A 6,295-nucleotide genomic window follows, 5' to 3' on the forward strand; every position below is an offset into this window, starting at 1 on the left:
GACCTATTTTAAACAGAAATAGGAATGGGAATAAAGTTGACCCTTACTGTACTGTATGATCTTGCTGCATTTGTATCTTGGTGACCATGAGAACTTTGCTGAAAAATTACTAACAGGAAAATTCAAAACTCTCCAATCACCCTTCAATGAAAGCTGAATGCAAACCTTTCTTCTTTGTCCAGGCCTCCCCATGGTAGTGCTCCCATTCTTACTGATTCATGCAGAAAATGAAAACCAGGAGACTTTTTGTCCCTGTTTGTAGGGAGAGAGGAAGAAAAGAGGAGAAAGAGTGGAAGCATGACCATTTTCTTTGGAGGTGATCTCAAAATGCTCCTTTTCTGGCAAATGTTTGTGCCTGTGCTCAGTCACGGGCCTGAGTACAGTCAGTAAGTAAAGGCTGAACAGGAGAACAATGAAACATTTATGTGTACTGAGAGAACTAGAACCAGTAGGAGCTGGTAGACGTGGCAGGATCTGAGCAAGGTGTTAATCATGTGCCTTGGGAGATTCGTTGCAAGTACAGAAAAGGGGGATTAGTGCATGTTTTCTCATCAGAAAACTTGAAGAGGAGCCATTGGCCTCTGTCAGAGGTATTTCACAAAAGCAAAAATGGGATTTGTAAGCAAGGAAAGCCATGACACTTCCTTTTTCTCTCCAGTATGTTCATGGCATATTTCATAAATAGGCTTATGACAAAGACATACCTAAATCCTATATGGGTCTCTCATTTTAGGAAGGCTCAAAATGTTGGCTCTTTGCCTGAACAATGAGTAACAGTATAATGAAACAACGTGTAAGAATTTAGAGAAAAACTACCTTTAATGTGCTTGGTATAGGACTATACCTCAGCAAACTAACTTATTTGTGCCAGCTACAGGTGTTTCCATACACTGTTTGCTGTTTGTTTCTGTATTAAATGAAAGATGTACTGAGTCTGGTACAGGACTTTTTATATAATGTTTAGGCTTTAGCTGGCACCTGATTATTTGTATATAGATATCATCTGTCAAAGTAATTCACATCTGGTAACAGTCCCAGACTTAAAACAACAACAAAAAAAATCCACCAAAAAACCAACCTGTTTAATGGATGACTTACTACTTTCTATTGTTTCTAATTACATATGACTTGCCAGTATTGTTCTTCATGGCATGGTGCAAGACTAATTTCTTCCACCCAGCCATAACCTCCCAAGAAGCTTACCAAAAGAAAATCCTCAAAAACCCTTGTTCAACCTTACAGACATTAAAATTTCAAAACTGGAAAAGTTATTATACATGTTTCACACTATTTTAAAATCAGTTTTCCATCCCGTAGTTGGCTTAATGAATTGACATGTAGTTATGAACCAATTTCTACACATTATCATGTGCTACGTGACCACAGAATTTCTCCAACGCTATATAATGCTATGTAATTACACATCTCATTTTTCACTCAGAAGAATTTACATGAAGACTGCATATTTACATAGTAAGACCCAGATGATTTGGGAGATTTCAATTGGTTTTAAAGGCTTTTAAATTTAGTTATCTGGAATCTAAAAAATAGATCAGGGCTGATTGAAATTTTATTTTGTCTAGTGACTAGTTATAGATTTTTTGCAAAATAACTTGATGGTCCTAAGCCTCTCCTTGGATTCATTACTGATCCTCAGGAGGACAATACTGTGGCTGGCTCTTTCTGTGGCTAAGAGCGTACTCCTGCTGCCTTGAAAAATCAGAGCATGTTTTAAAACAGAATTTATATTAATTATGTCACCCATACTGGCACACAATCACTTGCTTCCCTCCTAAAACTCCAAGGTAATAATTGCCTAGAAATAAGTTGATCACAAATATTTCGGTGGAGCTCAATAACCTCAGCTGATACATCAGGACCATCAAACCCAACCAGTCTAACAAAACATGAGCTTCAAAATGAAACATTTATTATTTAAAATACTAAGACTGGGATTCTATTTGCCTTCTGAAACTTTAGCTCTTACCTTTGAAAGTTTTGCTTGTTCACTGATTTTAGTGGAAACCAAATTTGAGGGAATTGCTTGAATACTGCAGATGTTAGAGGCAGCATTGCAGGAAAAAATCCTCAAGACTTTTGTCACGTGAAGTACTTATCAATAAAATCAATGGAGACAACAATCCTGTGAGAGTGGGATATCGCACATGTTTCATAGAAGTTCGTTACATTACCTTCTTACAAACTAGGTTTAGTTCAGCAGTTTATACAAGAATGTATTCAGAATATCCAAAATTGCTTTTTGGTGGAGTTCTTGTTAGCTCAGAATTTTATTACTATGCAAAATATGCAGTTCAAGCACACATATGAAAGAGCTATCAATGTTTTTCTGAAAAAATAAGTTTCTTTTTTAATGAATTCCTTTAAGTAGTCATGCTATTCTTTCACTTTCTTGCTGTCAGAAGGTCCCTAAATAAACTGTTTGGGAATAGTGATGCTTTGCAGCCAGGGCAGTGAATAATATAAATTAAAAACCCCAAAGTCATCCCACTGCAGAATGAAGAGATCATTAGAGATCTTAGATGTCCTTTTGTAATATGTGTAATAACTAATTTTTAATTAGTGTACTGTTACTTTTGGGTACTTCAATTAGGCAAGTCTCAAAAATAAGTGTGTTTTGTTGGACACACTGTACTCAGTTTTCTTAATGGCTTCAATGTTCTCATTTTGATATATAATAAAAAAGTAGTTAGAATAGGATACTGGGTAAAAATGAGTTCATTACTCTAAGAGACTTTGAAAAGCTGTAGTAGAAAAATCACTTAAGCATGTGTATTTTTCCTCACTTCAGTGTTACAGACAAGCTTAGAAATGAGTTTGTTTGGGTGCTTTGCTTAGGGCATAGGCATTTAGCTCCCAGGATTGAGTGTTACTCTGACTGATCAGAAGCAGTGTTTCTGTCTAAGAAATCAAATCCAGATACAAAATTTGAGCAGCCAATTTATTCACTGATAATCATTTTTCATCTCAAGAGAATGCTGCTATGTGTTGCTCATACTTTCTTCATTCATGAAACAAAAATGGGTTTTACAGAAGCATAAAATAATCACCAATGACTTTTCACATAAAAATTAATGTATACTATAATAATGTATGAACTTAGTAAAATGCTACGGTAACTTGTATAAGTAGTGTGAACCAGTTTATCCCTTTTACTAAATGAATGTGAAATAATAGGACTTTTAAGAATGAGGATACTGTCTAAAATTTAAAGGAGAAAAATAGAATTTTATTACATAAAATGAAACTAAAGGCTTACAGATGTTATTGTCAAGCAAGGAAACATACCATTAAACTAAAGGCCTTCATACCCATATAACTTCAAGGAGAGGAGGTATCACACATTTCCACACTGACAGTAGGTACTTTTTCTAGTAAAAAATGCATACAAAAGTAATGTCAATTAATAAATAATTAGTAAAACTTGATGTTAAAACTACTGAATTCAGTTTGAAATTATTATATTAACAGATACTGCTAAATTAATGGTTTTCCATAGAATCAGCCTTTATTACTCAACATTTAAAAGGGCCTCAGATGGAGTGTTGTGCCCAGTTGCCAGAGCTATAGTCAAAAACAATGAAAGAAGCAGTTACAGAGTATGCAGACAGCAAAACCAAGAATAATCAGAGGCCTTGCAGTGTTGATCTATAGATGGAAAGGAATTTATGCAACGTACTGAAGAGGAAAGCATTCAAAACCAGAAGAGTGAAAAAAAAATATTTCAGTGTTCACAGAAGTGTTTTAAGAATGAGATGGAATTATAATGGGAGATTTAGATTAAATAAATATCATGTGGAGAACCAATGTAATGGTAAAGACAGGCAAACATCAAAAGAGGTTTAAACATTTCTGCCGTAGGAGGACTTTTATGAGCTGTTTAAACAAACATCTGGTAGGAACAACAAAGGCATAGCTGATCCTACCTTGGAGCAGGAGCATGGAGTAGATGATGCATCTTTGAGCCCTTTTAGCCCTCATTTCCTACAGTGATGAAGCCTGTGCCACACGGCCATGGGGTCTGTTCCAGCCAGCCCTCACTACTAACTCTTCACCCTGTGGGCTAGTGACAACCCAGTTTGAGGGAGGAACAAGACTCAAAGACTCTGAAGTTCCTGTGACTCCTTGCAAATTCTACTGATGAACAGTGGAGGAAAACTGAGCTAAGTGGTGGTGCTGATGGTGACTGGCGTGTTGGAAGAGCAGGAAGGTGGGAGCTGCGTGAGGGAGCAGTGGTATAAGCACAGCAGCTGCGTGGGATGTTCCACCTGGAGCACCTCCAGTCACAGGCATGAGTGAGCTGTGATGCCACTGGGGTTAAGGCAGGTGGGCAAGCTGGAGGCATTGCAGGGGGTAGCAGGACCATGGGAATGAATTGGGAGGTTCCTGTGCCAAGGTCAGAGAAGAAAAGCCCGTAGGTTAATTACTTTCACTACTCAAAAAACTAGTTTCACTCAGGGAAAAGCAAGGGCTTGTTTACACTCAGTCGTTTGATACTGACCACCCAGCAATGCATTGATCTGGTACAGGACTGTGAGACTGTCAACTTGTCTTTTTTTAGCAAAAGTGTGTGTTTCCAGGATCAAAGTGTTAACCACAGAGATACTTTGTACAAAACCACACAGATTACCGGAACTGATAAGCACTGCGGTTCTCATCTCTAAAAATACTAACTGCTACCATTACAGCTGCTTTTTCCCTTGTTCTCTATAGGATAGCACCTTTTTCGGAAGTTACCACTGCTGAATAGACCTCCACATGTTTAAAAATACATCAAATGATTAGCCCTACTCTGAACTAAAATCGAAGGTAGGGAAAAAAATGTATTATTGGAAATATGTTGTTTCAGGATCGTGTCATTTCTATCCAGGATAAAAATAATACTTTATCATATCTCTTTAAGTATGCAGTAAGTCAGCCCAACTATGAGTTGGCAGTCGCTGCCATGTGTATCACTCCTCATGAATACTTAAAGCAAAAGGCTTAATAACCACTGCATAGCTACACGGTGCAGGGAGAAATTATGTGCAAAGAAGTTAAACTCCTGTAGCTGGTCATCCTCTGACAACAAATAATTGATATTATCTATACTTGGGAGGATTCTTAAAGAGTGCATTTGGTACATATTGCACTGCATCACCACAGTGATGTATTTCTGAGAATCTGCCTTAAAATTAATCACAAAGTTCTCTGAATAGGAGCAGACTTGGCAGATTCAACATAGGAATGTTATACAAAAAGAAGTGCTTTACTGGTCATCAAAAAGAATGAGGAGGATATTGAGAACCATCTGGATAATCAGTTAAACTGGCCAAGAAAATGCTTCAGTCATTCAAAAAATGGAAATAAGATCACAAATACATATTTTTAAATATTTTACTGAAAATAAAATAAACAGTATCTCTCCTCTGGCAAACCTCTGAATAACTTCAGTAGATGAGCATGGTCCTAATCCAACAAAGCATGTGTAAGCACAATGGTAATTACATTTATTTCATCCAGTTTATGTGCTGAAAGTTACATTTGTATTTAGGGCATTGCTGGATGGGGACCTAACCTGAATTATGCAAAGTCTTTGAGCAGAGACTGGAGGAGGGGTTTGTTTTTAGCAGTCCATTAAAACCACCAGAATGCCCCCGTGCTGGACGTTCCCGGCCTCTCTGCGAGAGGCCACTTTGCGGGCTCTTTCATTTTTTAAAACACAATTCCGAGCCCTTGTGACAGCCCCCGCGTGGCCCCGCCGGCGCGGAGCCTGCGGATGCCGCGGTGCCCGATCCTCGCTGCCAGCGCAGGGGCGCTCCCGCCGCCCGGGCACGGAGGGGCCGCCACGACCGCGGGACCGCGGCAGCGCCCGGGGCTCTCCAGCTCAGAGGGGCCCGTGCGGCCCTGCGGCGGCTCAGGTGAGAGGCGGCTCTGCCGGGCCGGGGCACGGGAGCGGGGCCGGGGCACGGGAGCGATCCCGGGGGAGCCGCGGAAGGGAAGCGCGGCCTTTGTTCCCGGCCGGGCGCGGGGCAGAGCGCGGCCCGCGGGTGCGCGTGCGCGGGAGGGGGGCGCTGGCGGGAGCGCGCCCGTGGAGCGCGCGCGCGCGGAGGCGGCGGCAGGATCGCTCGGGAGCAGCCGGCGCGTGCCCGCGGCTCAGGGAGCGAGCGAGCGAGGGAGGGAGCGCGCGGTGGGCTCGGGCCGCGCACGGAGCGTCTCGGCCGGAGCGGTGCAGCGCAGTCGGCCCGCACGGAGCCGCCATCGGGGGAGCCAAGGCCGCCTCAGCGGGTCCCGCCCT

At 41.3% G+C, this 6,295-nt stretch overlaps 1 protein-coding gene across 1 annotated transcript in view; it reads left to right on the forward strand.

Annotated features, from left to right (window-relative positions):
* Positions 1-5,810: 5,810 nt before the first annotated feature.
* SIAH1 (siah E3 ubiquitin protein ligase 1) overlaps positions 5,811-6,295 on the forward strand; it is a 21,455-nt gene continuing 20,970 nt past the window's right edge. Inside the window, exon 1 of the mRNA XM_042027548.1 lies at positions 5,811-5,918. The gene's annotated coding sequence lies outside the window, so the exon portion shown is untranslated. The remainder of the gene's footprint in view (positions 5,919-6,295) is intronic.

Source organism: Corvus kubaryi, unplaced genomic scaffold (genome assembly GCF_017639235.1).
Source record: "Corvus kubaryi isolate FWS band 111438036 unplaced genomic scaffold, C.kubaryi_AGA036_p1.0 37300, whole genome shotgun sequence".
Taxonomy (NCBI): domain Eukaryota; kingdom Metazoa; phylum Chordata; class Aves; order Passeriformes; family Corvidae; genus Corvus; species Corvus kubaryi.